At 38.9% G+C, this 16,429-nt stretch overlaps 1 protein-coding gene across 17 annotated transcripts in view; it reads left to right on the top strand.

Annotated features, from left to right (window-relative positions):
• The window catches only part of TRAF3 (TNF receptor associated factor 3), a 70,751-nt gene that overhangs the window by 21,412 nt on the left and 32,910 nt on the right, over positions 1-16,429 (top strand). For 6 of the 17 annotated variants that reach the window (XM_074583929.1, XM_074583928.1, XM_074583932.1 and 3 more), the window contains one exon: positions 3,051-3,194. The exons of 9 other annotated variants lie outside the window; for them this stretch is intronic. The gene's annotated coding sequence lies outside the window, so the exon portion shown is untranslated. Of the gene's footprint in view, positions 1-2,027; positions 2,178-3,050; positions 3,195-6,157; positions 6,224-16,429 lie in introns of those variants that run through there. 2 more of the 17 variants (XM_074583916.1, XM_074583924.1) reach the window with 2 other exon arrangements.

Raw genomic sequence — 16,429 nt, 5'->3', positions numbered from 1 at the left:
GCAAAAGCAGAAAAACCCACCATCACCATCTACCCAAAACTCCCCAAAAAACCCCAAACCTTAAAAGATTTTCTTTTTTGCTTTAGTTTTTTTAACCCTTTAAAATATTAGTGACTATGAAAGTAAAAAGTAGCTTGAATCTAATTCATAAACAGTGAAGTCACTAAATATAAGAAACAACTTAAAAATGTAAAAAATAATTGTGTCCCCCCCCAATTTCCTCTAGTTTTGCCACAAAGTAAAATCCAAAAATTATCCTATGAAAAATTAAGGAAAAGAGATGCAGGATCATGAGGAGAGGAACAGCAGAGAGAATCCTGGAGATCCCAACGAACTGTAGTTTATTCCTTCGAGCCCATGTCTGATAAGACATGAGGATTTGAACAAACTTTACTGCAATTGTGTTTCTTTCCCGGGCTCTTTCAGTCCTCCCCTGTCTGCGTTTTGCGTAGCCCTCGGAAAGACTGCAGTGCAGTCATTGGCAAGGAGGGAATTGCTAGGAGGGAAAAATCAAGCATTGCTGGCCCCTCTTGCAGTGCCGTGCTGCCGAGATCTGCCGTTTGGAGCAGGAGGTCACAAACGGCTGCCTCCAGGTTCTGAACTGGGAGATCTGAGTTCCTGCAAAAAAAAGGCCGTGGATAAGTTTTCATTAAGTGCATGGCATGCCAGACAGCCATTCAGTTTATTGATGCAGGGGTGTGTCTTTTCTTTGATATGAAATGCTTGCTGTTTCTGCCTAATACTTTGTTTTTAATCCTCTGTGCTCAGACAGTGGAGAATAAGGTAAGGTACTTTTTGTTGCCTAACATACAAAGGGTAATAGAAGTAATTTCTGCATGTTGCAGCATGCGATAATAACTGCATTCTGTTGGAGAGTAAAAATTTTGATTACTTTTTTTATTGCTTGTAACTCGTTGAAATTCATTGTAATAAATTCCCTGAATTATCAAGTATATTAAAGTTAACAAACAGTTATTTGTTCTTTATATGTATTAAAATATTTTTTGGAGACAGTTTTCACTTTGGTTATCCAATATAATAAGGAATTGTTTTCAAGAATAGTGTTCTGGTAATGTTCCTTTTTTGTCAAGAGCTAAAATCCCAATCCTTTTCTATGTCTCATCCATGTCTTTGGATGCTGGTTTTTTTTCATGCCAGAATTTTAAGGGTATAGCACTGCTATAACGCTGCTGTTTAGCTGTGGAGTGCACTACTTCAGTAAGAAGGAAACCTTGGAGGTGCCTGAATTTTCTGTGAATCAGAGGGGGTTGGTTGGTGTGTCAGGAGGAAAAGGAGAGCCACAAAATTCCCTGCACTAAATTCAGCTTTATAGCTAAGAATATGAAAGGACAGTGACCAGGGCAATTGCAATCGGTGTCTAAACTCAGGATGGGAGCTTAAAAGAGCTTTAGAACTTAAATTTCTTGCCCGGTTACTATTTAAATGTTTAGTACAGAAATTCGTATTTCATTCATGACATCTGTAAGAATTATGGGCTGATTTGCAATTTATATGCTATTTTGATGGGGAAAGTTGCAGATCTCCTTTTCATATGAGTAAGAGTTTATTCCTGTAGTTTCCTATAAATCTTACTGCTGGGCTATTTTTCCAGCTACTGTGTTTCTAGAATGAGCCAGATTGGGTTTTCCTTGGCCAGTGTGTTTCTTTTGCCCCAGTCTGAATCCACTCCTTAGCCTCTAAATTAATATGATTGTGGTCCAGAGTAGTGTGGCTGCTACTTTGTTAGCTGCAGTAGCCTTTTCTTTCCCCTGAGGGCCAAAGGTGAATTGTAGCATGGACAAAGATCAAAAAGAAAGCCACCAAAAGATCATATTTATAGCTGTGGAAGTTTGTGGCATTTCTCCTGAGTAGATAGATGTTATGTTGGTCTCATGTTACAAAGTTGCTGACTTTAGACACAATAATGGGGATGAGAGCCCAGCGCGTTTAGCGGCAGGTGTGCAATTCTGTGACTGTTTGAACTTCTGTAACTCTGTGTAACTGCTGAGGCTGATCCATCTCCGCAGCGTTCTGTGCAGGATGACAGCAGGGAACGCGCTGCCGAGGTGGGCCCTTGGTGCCGCTCTGCTTAGTGTCATCTGGGAACATCGCTGCTCTGGCACTACGGAATAGCTGCTCAGATCGGTCAGAGTTCACTGGCACTGTTGGACTCTGTGGTAGGTGGATGCAAACTTCGTTGACAAGAGTTGAGAAACTAAAAATTCTTGCAAAAGTGTGGTTTGACTGTATGCGTTGTAAGTGGTCAGGTGAGGTTACTGCAACGTGGTCACAAAATGTTGTCGTTGAAGTCCTTGCTGTCCATGAGAGAGACTGTGAGGACTTCAGATTTAGCGCACTGGTGGCCTGGGCATTGCTGTAGCATCTGTTGCATCTAAACTTTAGTGCCAACATTTAGGAATGCATGTAGATAGAGGCTGATGGAGATTTGTGTTAATTATGCTTTCAGACTCTTTCCTTCTTTTTCTTTGTGCCTGTAAAAATTCCAGGATCAAACAAGCTTCCCCAAACCAGACTGCTTTCTTCTGATGATCTGTTTGAATATTGTCACAGGGGGTGTGATGTGGGTTTTTTTTTTTTTTTTTTTTTAAGAAACACTCTGCAGAACAGTTAGTTACTTTCCCAGAATTGAGCTGATGTTTCCAAATGGAATTTAACAGACTGTTACCAAGAAAGTGGCACTGCTCTGAAGGTTTTGTACAGTCTGTAATGACACGTAATGTATCTGATGGAAAAGTTTGTATGTGTGTGAAAGCGGGATAAATTAGCTGTGATTTTTACTTTGTGCATGTCCTTCTGCAATGGTTTGTTGAGAGTCCTTTGTGGACAATAGTGGGGGAGAGGAAAACAATGCTTTAAAAATCATATGTTGGTATGTTACGTATAACTTTCTTTATGTTATTTGTAAAATTTATCATTAAAAACTAGTTTGATACTTCCTCAGTTTCATTAGACCATCTTTACAGATGCTGAGAAGCCTGTTACAGGTTTTTTGAATGAAGGTAACGTAACTTAAACTTTTCTTTCTTTAGGGTAAAGAAAGAAACCGGGCAGACTGTAGCAAAGCTCCCCTCATTGGCAAGAGTAAAAAGAACGCCAACAGAGCATTGAGAAAGCCTGTTCTCCTTTCTCCTCAAGCTGCCAATCAAATGAGATTCAGATAAAACGAAGGAAATGTAAGCAATCTAAGAGCCTTCCAAATTTGGGGGAAGGGAGGGATGTTAGTGTGTAACAAGAAGACAAGTGTACAGATTTAATCAAGAAAACTGTTGCATGAACTTTGGAAATCAAGAGCTTTTTTTAAACTAACAATTCCCCTTTTAATATTGTAGTCTCTTCAGTTATCTGTCAAGGAGAACTGTTATGTGAGAAGGAGTACGTAATTTCCAGACTGATACAGAGTGTCCCTGGTAGCAGATAGCCAGTGGAGAGGTTAGAAGAGGCAGTGAGAAAGAACAAAGGTTGGTCTGGGAAGAAGACAAGAACTATCAAGGATTTCAACTGTTAGGCCATTCTGACTGCAGCTGTGATACTGATGAGGTATTTAAATGGAAAAGGGTCTTGTAACCTGTTCTTCAGGTGAACCTGTTCTAAAGAGTAGGTTCTAAGAAAATACATTTAATTTATGGAGTCGTGTTACTGCTAGTTTGGAGACTCACCTTTAATCTTCTAATGCTTGTGACTTACCTTGTGGGTTGCTTGAAACTGTATTTACACCTGTGTCAAATTCTTTAGGGGCACTGCCACTGCTTTATGCAACTGTGATGTGATAAGAATCTTGATGCTTTTGTTTTGAATATAACTTTTTTTTGGCTGCTGGGAAAAATCTCACGTTTGACGAGCATGAAAATTCTGACAGCGTTGGATAAACTTTGAAGGAGAAAGATTTGTTTGGAATTACAGATTGATGTACTTTCTCTCATTGGTTTCTTTGGCCTTTTGTTTGAGTGCTTGGCTGAGCTGGGCTGTACTCGATCCAAACTTCATGAGCTTGCTAGTAATGGTTAGGAGACAAATTGCTACTACATTTATTAAGGAGTTTGTGATTATTTTTTTTTCTGCTAAAGCATGAGTAATCGTAGAGAGGGGAACATTTTACCTGAGCAGTCTTTTACTGTGTTGGAGTACATGGTTAGGACTCCTGTGGAATATTTTTCTTCTTACCTGCCATCTCGAACTTTACTGGAAATCGCCTTTTTGCTTTGTTTTTAATTCAGCACCTAGTCATACACATAATATTTTCTCCTTACGTTGAAAATGTAATGAAATGTAATGAAATTTTTACGTTGTACTTCAAGGTAAAACTTCAATGTGGTAGTGAGGGGCTTGATTTAAACTACTGGTCAAAACTCAGCAAATGAGAGGACAAAAGGATAGTATGTGAGTCCAAAAGGTCTTATTAATAGAGAGAAGCTCTATCATATTTTATTCTGCTTAGGCTACTTCTAAAAAAAAAAATTATCTGGAGACGATTTTAAAAAAATTGGGTGATGACATATCATTAAAGATTTAAAATTTTCATGTGGGAAGAGAGAGAAAATTGGGATTGTCCTCATTCAGCTGAACTTTGATACTGTGGATTTGCCTTAATTATAGCTGCTGTTGTCCCTAAGCATGCTAATGAAATCCCGTACTTCAGTGAGACACAGAAGCTGTTTGGAATGATAAGGAAATGTATCCTTGTTTCAAAATGGGATAACCTTCATTTATACTTACTTGGTGACAGCTATGCTGGTGATAGCTGTGATTAGTAAAACTCTGGTGCAGTCAGTGCCCAGGAGAATAAATTACTAAAAATTTATAAAGAAAAGAAATATAGTGTGAGTTTACATACATCTAATTTAATAATTGGGGTTTTTCCGTGAATAACTGTCTTGAAAATTGGACGATTAAAAAGAAAAAAAAATAAAACGACTTTTGACACTGTATGATTAACCTACAGAACTCACTGATCTGAGATAACACTAGGAATTTTCTGCTCTTGGCCTCAAAATAATTGCTTGTAGGGTTAGCAGAGGTATAGAGGAAACAGGAGTCATGCTTAACAGACGCTTTTGAGCTACCTTTTTTCTTTTTTTTTTTCTTTTTCCTCCAACAGTTGTATGTTTCTAGAAAACTTTTCAACTATGTCTACTAAAAGCAAATACTGCTAGGCTTGAGTGAAATCATGACAGGATGCCTGTCTGTGCTGTAGGCTATGAGCCTATCGCTACTGTGTTCTACAGGCTGTTTAATGATGGACAAGAATCCCAGGAACTGGATTGTGCCTGACTTCATGGATGTTGGTGAGGGGTCTGGAGGATAAGTCTTACGAAGAGCGGCTGAGGGAGCTGGGGGTGTTCAGCCTGGAGAAGAGGAGGCTGAGGGGAGACCTTATCACTCTCTACAACTACCTGAAAGGAGGTTGTAGCCAGGTGGGGGTCAGTCTCTTCTCCCAAGTAACAGGCGACAGGACAAGAGGAAACAGCCTCAAGTTGTGCCAGGGGAGATTTAGATTGGTTGTTAGCAAAAATTTTTACATGGAAGGTGTTATTCAGCATTGGAACAGGCTGCCCAGGGAAGTGGTTGAGTCACCATCCCTGGAGGTATTTAAAAGACAGGTAGATGTAGTGCTTAGAGATATGGTTGAGTGTTTTTGTCAGAGTTAGGTTGATGGTTGGACTAGGTGATCTGAAAGGTCCCTTACAACCTAGGCGATTCTATGATTCTGTGATTCTCTGTATATTACTGCTTTTTTGAAGTATTTTGGGACCATGCTGTATTGTAGGAAGTGCATTTATGTATATTCTTAATTGTATTCAGTTTGACACTTTTTGGGGATCTTCTAAAGGCAGTAGTACAAGAGTTTCCAGAACAATGTGAAGCAGGCAGAAGAAGAGATTCTTCACACGGCATTTATGTTGTCGAGGTGGTAGTTCTTATATATAGAATGTACCTTGACCTCTCTAGCTGTTTGCCTGTAATATTGTACCTAGTGTTTTCAGATCCCAAAATGGCTTTGTGTAGATCATAAAGCATTGGGCTGCAGTTTAGTTGGAAAGTATTATGAAACGAAAAATCTCTTATGAGACTGAGAAGGATGGGCAGGTGATTTCTTCTTATCCAGACTTCTAGGAGGACTGGTGACAAATCTCACTAGAAGAAGAGTCTAAAAATAATACTTCCTACTGATGTAGAACACTTCAGACCAGGGATGCTATAAAAGGTAAGCAATATTATGCTTATTTTAGAGTTCAGGGGGAAACAAAGTGGTAAAGTCTTACAATCGTGTAGCCATTCAGTACAATTGGTGGGGAAAAAAAAAATCCAAACCACTACTGTAATATTGGAAGCTTCATTGCCTAACAGATTATTTGCAAGAAGTGGGGAATCAGCACTGTCCTCTGAATAGTCATTAGCAGCGCAACATCCTTTCAACTCCAATCTTAGGACATAAGCCCCTTGCTCTAACAGCAAGTGTCCTCTGCTTACTTTAAATCTGGCATTTGGTCTGATTGGAAGTTACTCTCTGCATTCTGCATAACTAGACTGTGCCTCCATGGATCTTTAATGCAAGCAGATAGTCTTTATCAGCATAAATTCTCCAAGGAATCTCTGAGTATTCTCATTTAGTTTTTAGTGCAACACCTGGAGGCTTTCAGGTTTGAATTTTCAAAACAAAAATGCACATTTAAATGTTAAATTGCCATTAATACATTAAACAAAATTGCTCTACTCAGTATTTATTTGGTAGAGGTGAACACAATTTCATTAATAATAACTAGAGGATCCCTCTGGCTTTAAGCATGCAAAAAGAATTTTCAACTAAAACTGGCAACTTCCTTATCCAAATCTGAAAACAGAAATCTTTCTAAGACCTTGTGGATGGTGTGGAAAGCATCAGTTTTTAATGCATCTCTTCAGCAGCAGTACTGCACAATTCTACCAGAGGTTTCTTTGAAAGGCTGCTGTCTCTTGTGTTAAACTTCTTTTGGCTCTATAACAGTGATAAACACTTGCTTTTGGGTAGTAATGTGAAATTTAGTCAGAAAAATTTGTGAAGTAGTCTTACAGTCTTCACACTAAGTATATTGTAGAAGGAAAACATCCTTGTTGATTTTTGTTAATTCTCAAAATCCACTGCAAGAGAGAAACATTCAAAGGGAACTGTTTCTTTTTTTTTTTTTTGTCCTTAGAAGTATCCTGTCTGAACTGGTGCTGTAGAGATGGCTTGTTCTCAAGATGTCAGCAATATCTATTGTTTTGAAACCTCCAGTTTACAGTTGATGTAAACCTGCAGGCAGCAAATATAAGACTTAGGGTTGGCAAGGCAAAATAATATAGTTTGATATATGGGAAAGTAATCACAATCTGAGAGAGAAACTAGGAACTTGCATGCAGGTTCCTGGTAGAGGAGTCTTTTAATGAAACTTTGCAGCTGGAAGAACGAATGCTGTCATAGATCAGAAGGAATTTGTGTCTTATATAGACTTGGCGTTCAATAGCATATTCCCAAAGCCTGCTTTTACTACAAGAGGAAGCAACGGGTTCTTTCCTTTCCAAAATTGCTGGGAAACGCGTTTTGTGAATCTAAATCTTAAGCTACAAAACCCCCAGCTTCTTCCATGAACACCTTGATAAAAGTAAAAAATGCTTTCGATAGAAGTGAATACGAAGTTCTGATTCTGAATATTTTGACAAGTCTGAATTAAGGGTCTATGGTCTATGACTATTTCTAAACCTTGTTTTTTCTTCCTGAAAACTCAACTTCAGTAATACATTTTTACTAGAGATGTAGAAAGTGGAAAGCACTTCAGTATGACTAGAAATACTTGTTTCTGTTGTGTGCTTTTTTTTTTCCCCCAGATTCCATTTACAAATGTGCGTCAATTTGTTTTTTTCCTCTAACAGAAAAATCTCAACAACTTCAAGATGTTGGTCATAGAAAATACAATATAAACAGTGAAGTATACAGAATGAACACTGAAATCACTGAAGTTAAACTGCTTATCACTGCATTAAACAAGTGGACAGTGTTTTTGTCTTCCTTCACATTCTGATAAATAATAAAGTAGAGGCAAATGATGAGAGTGTTGCCCTTATGCCCTTTTTTCCTTTTTCTTCCTGAAAAAGAAGCAATGATTTTAGACAAAGCTGAAGACGTTGTCTAGAATGGTGGAAAAACCCACTTAAGATCAGTGAGAGGTTGGGATCTGGGTATGAATGCATGTCTTCTAGGCAGTTTAATGTTAAATAAAATATTCTGATGATGTCATTTGCTGTTGTTAGTTCCTAGAATTTGATTAGTATTTAGGGCAGTGTGAAAAAGTAGTCCTTTCTTACCTGTGTTTATAATATGTAGCGGTCAACTGGATGAAGTGGAAGAGCAGGCAAATGTTTTATGTGGGTGAGATAGTTTCCACAGGAGACAGGATAGATTTTTTTTTTTTTTTTTTTTTTTTTTTAGCTTTGAATGTAGGCTTAGAAAAGTTAATCTGGTTAGAGTGGAAAGAATTTCTTGTGGATGTGAGATACTGTGATCTCAAGTTTTCTGGGATGGCCATTTCTAGTTCCACAGTACTTCATTTCAACATGGAATTCAAGAAGTGCAGAGCCATACTTGGAAGTTGCATTCTGTTTCGTTTACCAACTTCCTCTGCACTCTGCTGTGTTTGGTATTTCCAGGGAGGATTATTTTGTTAAAGGTGAGCTGCATTTTAAAATTAGATTAACTAATATTTTTGGGATTCTTGAGAAGGCAGTTTTCCTGTAATTATTTATAATCAGCCTCTTGAAGTGCTTTGGTTTATTTTTTTTTTTTTTGTATTTACTGGTCTCTGGCACCTTTGCCTTCTTCTAATAATTGCAGAAGATGAGGTAAAGAATTTTAAAGCAGGTAGCACCTCTGCTTAGGTTTGAAGGCCGGATTCATTAAGAGTCAGCACAGACGCACCCTGCCAGAAATTGGCAATGCAGAAAGTATTCTTCATGCACTTGCCAGTCAGCAGAGTAGATGGATAGACTGTGATTTGAAGAATATCTGTTGCTATTCTGCCAGACTTTTGAAATTTCATTACACTTGAAACTGGGGATCTCTTTGATTAAGAGAGTGGAAAAGAATAAAAGAATAGCATCCATTGATAGGTCTCGGTTTAAAAAAAAAAAGGGAAAAGAAAAAAAGACTGACAGTAACTGTAAAGGACAGCAAGATTTTTTTGATTCCTACTTGGTGATTTCAGAGATGAAGAGACTTAGGTGTCTTAAGTTGATGTAATTTAAAAGCAAGTTGTTTCTGATAAATCATGCAGCAGGGTTTTCTTGAAGGCACACCTTAGGGGGGAAAAGGGGGCTTTTTTTAGGTCACTAAGTGGGGGATGAGACATCTTTTTCAAGGAATTAATGCTTTGGCCAAAATGATTTGGACATGCCATCTGCCTTAACCCATGTTAGGATTTGTCATGGGTAGTTCAAATTTACTGTCTCCCCATCATAGCAGGCATGAGTGGGAAACATAGTGAACGACTTCTCTTTTGGGTGTACGTGATTTGACATTTACTACTTGTAACGTGTTAACCAATGACTTCTATGGGCAACAAAAGTAAAGGAAATGTTAAGCTCGCTGTAAAATGAGAAGTGGAGGAAATCTGGACTGGTGGAAATAGCTTTCCATAAAAATAGAGTACTCAGAATGCAAATCTAAACTGGTTTTGCTAGTTCTTTCTTCAAAGCATAAATAAAACAATTTTGTAAAGGAAACTACCTTTAACTTGAAATATTATGGTTCTTATGGCATTTCCCAGAATATTTGATCTGAATATTTTCCTTCTGTGGTAGGATTTTTCCTCTGTAAACAGAGACAGAAATTACAAAAAAATACAGTGTTGATCCACTTCCTCCACATGGGACAGGCATATGTATCTCAATCATGGACTTCCCCTGAACAGCAGAGGAAGAGATTAAAGTACTCTTTGTCCTATGATCATCTGATCATCTTTTGATCTTTCCTGTTCTTTAAATGCTTCTACTAAAAACCTTGCATAGAAATATGGACCTCAAGTAGGGGTTAATTTCATAGGTGAAATGCAATAACCTTGTATATTTTGTCTTTTCTCTCCTGCGCCCATAGACAAGAACCCAAATTGGGATTCAAAATGGAGAAGAAAGCACACAGGGCGAGCTTGGACAGGATGGCTCTTTATCTGTTGTCTTCTGACCCAGGCTTTCAAAGCTTAAGAGGTCTTTTGATTTCTAAAAGAGGCTTTTGATTTCTAAAAGAAGCTTTTGATTTCTTGCTCTTCAAATGGCTTTATACTGCGTTTTGGTAGCCCACTGAGATTATGAAGTAATTATTGAGAGTTGTAGATAGCAAGCATAAGTCAAAATACAAACACTTTGTTTTTACTACTGCCTCAGGCTGAATCTTAAAGCCGTTTTGCCAGCACATATGTCATGATTCAAAAGAATGCTGTTAACTTTCAAAAAAGTAGTAGGTGAACACAGTGTCACGTAAAAAACAGCTTTCCTAAATGGCACTGAATTACTTTTCTGTGGTCTTTTTTTAGTAGTTACAATTGAATCCTTTTAAAGTTTTTCTTCTTATCAGTGCTGTATGTGTTAGACTGAAAGTTAATTCTATTCAAATATTAATGGGTAGTTATTAAAAGTGTCAGTCCCTGGGCTTTTGGATACTCCAAAAGAAATTAGTACTACATTATTATTTAGATCCCATCCTCGTCTCGTAATACTGATGTGATTACTTTGCACATCTATCCAATGCTTTCTTTTCTGTTTAGATTACAGACACTTGTTACACACAGGGGGGAGTATATATTAGAAGTGTTTTCATGAAAGCATAGTCTATTGGGTTTGCTGAATTGGGTTCCTTGTACTGGGATGCTGGTTTGCTTAATCCCGTAAAACACGTCACGTGAATGTGTAGACTCATTGAAAGAAATAGAGCCAAGGAAAGTGGTAAAAGGCTAAAAAATAAAACAATGTAAAACTTAGCATACCATTAATTTTCTGCTATTCAGTCATCTTGCAGACTAGAACATGAGAAGTACACAATGTTTCAAGTGACATGCATGGTTGTTCTTTTGCAAAATATCAAGATACCATTTTTGGTTATACTTCGGATTTTCTAGTTCAGATAGGAAAAGAAGGAATAGGCTGTACCATCCAAACCAAAAATAGTTTTGCTATTTGTTTAACAGTTTTTACAGACTAGACACCTTAAAGATTATGGTCAAATTAGGTTTGCTTGAGAACATTGGAACAGGCCCTTTTTTCTCCGTAAGAATATCACGCCATAATTTCTATAATAAAACTTTTCCCAGAGGAGCGGAACACGTTGTCTGGGGAGGCTGCAGTATCTTCATCCTTGCGGTTTGTGAAAACTCAGCCTTGGGCAACTTGGTCTACCTTTGAAGTTGTCCTTGCTCTGAACAGGAGGTTGGGATAGATAACCTCCAGAGGTCCCGTCCAACCTCTGTGTCTCTGGGATACTTCACTAACAAGTGACTGTGAAGAGCTTGCAAATGGCAGAAGCTTCTTGCGCAGAGAATACTCAGCATCTTCTGTGTGTTTTCAAATGCTTCTGTTCCACTTGCTTATATCCAAGTAGTGACATTTCCTATTGATCTTCATCTTTTCTATTATGTGTGTCTCAAGGTTGTCTTCACAGTTGGTTTCCGTTAGTTTATGCAAGGGAGGTGGATGCTTATGGAACTACAGGGCAAAGTTTAAAGTAGTTAAAATACCCAATTTATTTTAACAGAAGGAAGAATAAATTTTAAATATCAATGCTGCTTTTATTTTCATACAAGAATTAGTATTTGGATCTTTTGCATAAAAGACAAGGAATGGGCTCATCTCTTTCACGATGTAAAGTTATATTTAGCATTGGTGACCAGCAACCCTTCCCCATCCCCCCCCCCAGAAATCCCCTCAGAATTTTCTCTTAAAGCATATGCTGGAAATACCTCTGTGCTGGTTCATTGATCCTATATATGCTATATAGAAACAGTAAATAGTGCTTCAAGAATGACAAGTGCATGGAGGGTGGGGGGGAATAAATCAGTAATTCCCCTGCCTGTACAAACAAAAGGAGTGAAGGTGCCAAGACTTCTGACCTCACACAAGGCAAAGGTGATGGATGGTCCTCTGCTTTCAAACCTGCCACTCCAGTGCTGCTTCAGCCACTGCCTAGGTGTTTTTGTGGAGTGATTCAAGCTATTTGCATTTTATTTATCAGCTGTTCTTCTGTGCCCCTCTCTGCAGTCAATGGTGGGGCTTTTACCAGGATGGCAGGCTGAGGGGTGGCTGGGTGTTGTGAGGCCGGGACTCTGCAGTAAGACACCTTCATGCTTAAGAGCTCTAGAGTCAAGATTCCCATGGCAGCCTCCCTGCTCAGCTTTAATTTTTTTTGACATGTGTGCACTGAGTAAATTGGTAATACGTTGTCACCAATATACTGCTTTCAGCTTGCATTATTGTTTTAACCAGTCATCAAGGTATGGCAGTATATGTTGTGTGTTGTAATGGCACTCAGAAGTAGAAGCAGAACCCAGTCAGCAGACTAAAAGATGGTGAAAGAAAGATGTACATTCTTTTCAGTAAGTATGTGCCAGGAATTTATTAGAAGCTATAAAATGCTGAAATATAAGGCAAAGGAAAAGTTCAGATTGTTTTAATAATTTAATTTTAAGATAAAGGTTTCTGTGTGATAACTTGAAGCAATAATTCTTGGTGATAGAAAGCACATGGGCTGGGAAGACTGAAAAGCTGGAAATACCGCACTGATTATCTGGCTCTCTGAGGGTATCCTTTAAAGAACCGAAGAAAATTCTGTGAAGAGTGAAACTGGTTAAGTCTGGTTTCCTACTAATCTGTGTTCTACATCCCTTTTTTAGCCCTACTACCCCTTCTTCAATTAAAAAAAAAAAAAAAAAAAAAGACCTCCAAAACCCACCCTCTGCCATTGTAATATTGGAGGAGATGAAGACCTTGAAGTTTGCCCGGACAAGAGGGAGCACGTGGTCTTGGCTGGCTTGTGTGTGATTGTCTACTGACTGGCCAACTGATGGACCACAGGGAGGTGGTGATGATTGAGGTCGCTCTTTTATAGCCTCTTGCTCACTGGGACGCTGCATTAAGTTTCTCTTTCTGTTAACCACATAGCTGCTTGTTTTCACGAAACCTGTCTGTCCAGTTGGTTCCAAAGTGTTTTTGAGAGAGTAGGAGGAGAGACAGGACAATCACAAGCCCCATCTCATTAAAAGCTAGACTGAAAAAAAGTACCCCAGGCTACCAAAGAAATGACCTAGTTAGGATTAGATACTGAAGTTTGTGTGGTTTTACGCTTTTTAGATAAAAACATATAACATGTTTTTTGAAGAGGAAAGGTTGCATCATCTCATTGGTCACTTTTCTGCTGTGATCTTTAGCTCCCTCTCTAACTTCAGGTTTCTTTTTCAAAGCTTAATTTAGATATTGTGCACGCAGTGCTGCTCTGTTTGAGTAACTTCTCAGTGCAAATTGTAATTTGGTCAAAAAGCTTTTCTATCCTAAGTAATAACCAAATTAGATTGTGTCTTCTGTTATCTGCTTCTCTGGTAGTGTAACAAAAACACTTATATCAAATAACTTCTTGACCTTTTCAGATTTTAAAACTTTGGCAAGAGCTTATTTGCTTTGTATTGTCAACACATTGAAACGTCTTCGTGCGGAGCATGCTAGGTCCCAAATCCTGTGGTCCCTTTTGCAATCCATTTTTGGGGGTGTTTTAGATTGCATAAGAGTTGGTGTGCTGTTTTTTTTTTTTTCTCCCATTTTTTTAATGCAAATTTATTTTGAGGTTTTAAAGATGCATTATTATATTTCTATGTTGCAACTTGGTTTTATTCCCAAAGAGCAAATAAAAAAAAATATATGTGCTATAATACAGAACACCAATGCCGTTTTCTAGGATGTTTGCCCTCTCTGTGGTGAGAACAGTATCCCTGCTTAAAGAAGGAAAGAACAAAATGCTTTTTGTTTGCGAACTCACGTGCTTTCTAATTCTTGGAACATCTTCGTCAGTAAATGCACTTTTGCTTCCAGTTTCTAACCCTCTGCACTGTTGTTAGTATGAGTTAAATAACAACAAATCGTTCTAACCTTTATTACTGTTTGTACATCCTGAAATATTAACTGAGGTCCAGCCTCAGGTACTTGAGTACTGCTTGTTCTGAACAAGAGTAGTGACAAAAATGGAGCTCAGTGAGATGTGACACACTGGAGTGAGCAGTGTCACCCGTCTGATGACCAGATCGGTCTCTGCTTCTGTTGCTCTGCAGAAACGTGAACGTAGGCATATGCTGCCTGCAGGAGAGGTGGCTGAAAGAATGTAATCGACGGTGGACATGGCTTTGGTGACTGTGCCTCTTTTTATGTGCTTATCTGAAAGGTGATTGTCCAAGATTTGACAGTTTTAAAAGACATCAAAAAGTCATATTCTTATACTGGGATGATTTTTCCCAGGGATAAGAAACTGGAGCTTAAGAAATAGCTAGTGGTGAATTAGGAGTTAAGATTGCTGAACGAGAACCAGAGTCTTTGGCTTGGTGGCAGCTTGCCGTGCCTTTAGGAGTTGGAGGCCCCCACCAGAGCTGGCCTATCTTGAATGTTCTAGCCAGGCTCCTCTGCCCGCTTTCTGGAAGTGTGTTATCTTCACTGCTGTAAGTGCATAGTGTCTTACTGAAGTGTGACTGGAAAATTGCTTCTTGTTGGCAGTTTGAAACGTGATTACGGGGGTACAATCTAAGTCCTGCTGTTAAAGATTCCTGAAAAGGAAAAGAAGACATTGCAGATGATGCCCTGTAGTGGTATGTAAACCATAAGAGAAAGCTGTTTGCAAAAGGGTGGCAGCTGAAATGTTTGTATTATCTGCACTTGTGTTCACCACTGATCCCATATACAGGTGTACGAGCATGTAACTCATGTGCCTGAGGGCATCGTGCTGTGCGTACAGTAGTTTGATTTGTGTGCACAGTTTGATAGACATCACGTCTCCCCACCCCCTTGTTAAATGCAGCTCTTTCATTATAAGGAAAGAGGGTTTGGTGTTCTTTTAAGCTCAGTTCTCTGTCATGTTTTATTGCAGTACTTCATGAACGGTTTCTTGGTTTTGCTGCCTAAGAAAATCCTCACTGTTCAGAGTACTGTGGAAGAGAATTCCTCGCCAAGCTGGCTATTCTGGTGCTGGGCTTGTTTAGCTTTTCTGATATAATATTCTCGCTCATAAAACAGAAATATAAAAGCTGAGGCACACAGATCTGGCTGTTAGGCATATTGCATAGTAAATTTTATTTACCAGTGTGCTTTCTGGTTGTTTTCTGTGACGAGATATCCAATCCGTCAGTTCCCAAAGTGGAGTCCTGTGGAGCCCTGTGCAGTTTAGGGGTATGAAGTCTCTCCTGCCAGCTGACAGTCCAGCCCCTGAGTGGTTTCATATCTCTATGAAACTCTCACCTGCTGCTCACTTGGTATTCGGTACTCTTTCTCAGTTAAATCTTGAATATTCTCTTTCTCACCCTTCCTGTCTCCTCTTGCCTGCCTCCTTGTGACTAATTATTCTGTTTCCATGAAGAAATCATGGTATTGGAAGACCTCACACCACTAACCATCTTTAGCTTCTTTTTGTTTGGAAGAAACAGAATAAGGAAACAGATGTTCAGTAGTTGTGTTGTATGACTTAGAAGTTCAGGAATTTTGTGCTCTCTTGACTCAACAGTTCTCCTGTCAGCATCTCTTTTAGTGCCCCTTTTTCTGAATTTCTTTTGTGGGTCAGAATCAGGCCATGCCTTGTTTTGTTCTGGTGTTTTAAGGAAAATCACGTTCCCTTTGTTGTTCTTACGAGTCAACATACTTGAAGTTGTCCTTTTACTTCCAAAAATTGACAGAACGGTAGAGGTCTTGAATATGATAAAAAAATATGCAGTTGCAGAGGGAAAGAGGCATTGATATCTGTCTACAAATTACAAATCGGAGAACTGAAAACCTTTACGGATTCCTAAATTACAGGCTCTTAAGTGAAGCTTTCCCCACAGTCACGCACAAGAAGCAAATCCGTCGATAGCAAAGTTTCACCACTTTGGATGCTTATGGGGTCACACTTTTTTTCCTCTCTTGCTAATCTGCTTTTCCGACACGACTGCAACAAAGTGCCAAGTCTAAGCTCATGACTGGGTTCCTCTCTGTCCAGCCACAGATGTTCAGCAATGGCAGTCATGTCTTGGGCAATCGCTAACGCTAGGCTACTTTCATCAGCTGCTTTCCTTTCTCACTCGTGGAACTTCTCTTTAACCTCCTTGTCTCTCAGACTCTTGTTCTCAGCATCACATCTCAGTTCTTGCGTGCTGGTTACAGTCTCTTGACTTGCCTCTTCTGTGTC

The sequence above is a fragment of the Larus michahellis genome, chromosome 4 (assembly GCF_964199755.1).
Source record: "Larus michahellis chromosome 4, bLarMic1.1, whole genome shotgun sequence".
Taxonomy (NCBI): domain Eukaryota; kingdom Metazoa; phylum Chordata; class Aves; order Charadriiformes; family Laridae; genus Larus; species Larus michahellis.
Note: the sequence above shows the minus strand (reverse complement) of the source record. Positions and strands in the feature narration are given on the sequence as shown.